The following is an 816-nucleotide window of genomic DNA, read 5'->3' on the forward strand; positions in this document are numbered from 1 at the left end:
ATATCAAGTCCCAGGGGCCAATTATTTTCTAGTCGGCTAAATAGTCGTTCTGGTTAATTTAGCAATGAGGTAAATTGGGTAAGTTGGCATTGGGTAAATTGGAATTGGGTAAAATGGCAGGTTGGGTAAAATGGCATTGGGTATAATGGCATTGGGTAAAATGGAATTGGGTAAATTGTCCTGACACCCAAATATACAGTTCTTTTTGAAACAGAGGAAATTTTTTACAGCTTTTGAAAACTGTTTCGGATGTGAACTTGAATTATATTTGAAGCAATTAGTTGTAATTTTTTTCACATTTGTTATAATCCTTGTCCCGACAAGGATACTGAAAAAGATAAAAGTTTGGCAGAAATTGTTTTTTGTCACGATAAAAAGACAATAAAACAGGAATTATTTGATCTTTAATAACGTAGCCAAGGATTCATAAGATAGTATGCAAATGTTCTTTTTTCAGCAAAAAAATAATTGTTTTGATAGCTTTTGCATGAAACCTGAAATTCCCTGAGACATTTTCTCTAAAACACGCGCTTGCTCTTAAATTTTTGATTTTGTTCGTGCTTGCTATCTATTTATGACTCAAGATGATTTGGAAAAAATTTTTGAAGAAAAGAGTTATTATGGAAAATTCAGTGCTACAAAACATTTTTCTAGGGAACAGTTTTGTCCCGTATTTTTTATCCTATTACGCAACGAAAAATGAAACAAATTTTTGTTTAAAGCAAGTTGTTTCTCGCATCTCCCTAATGACAAGTTTGATATCAGACATACTCTTTGTTAATATAGAAGCAAAAGTACGGTTAGCTTAAGGCGATA

The sequence above is a fragment of the Convolutriloba macropyga genome, chromosome 2, assembly GCF_964194025.1.
Source record: "Convolutriloba macropyga chromosome 2, txConMacr16.3, whole genome shotgun sequence".
Taxonomy (NCBI): Eukaryota; Metazoa; Xenacoelomorpha; order Acoela; family Convolutidae; genus Convolutriloba; species Convolutriloba macropyga.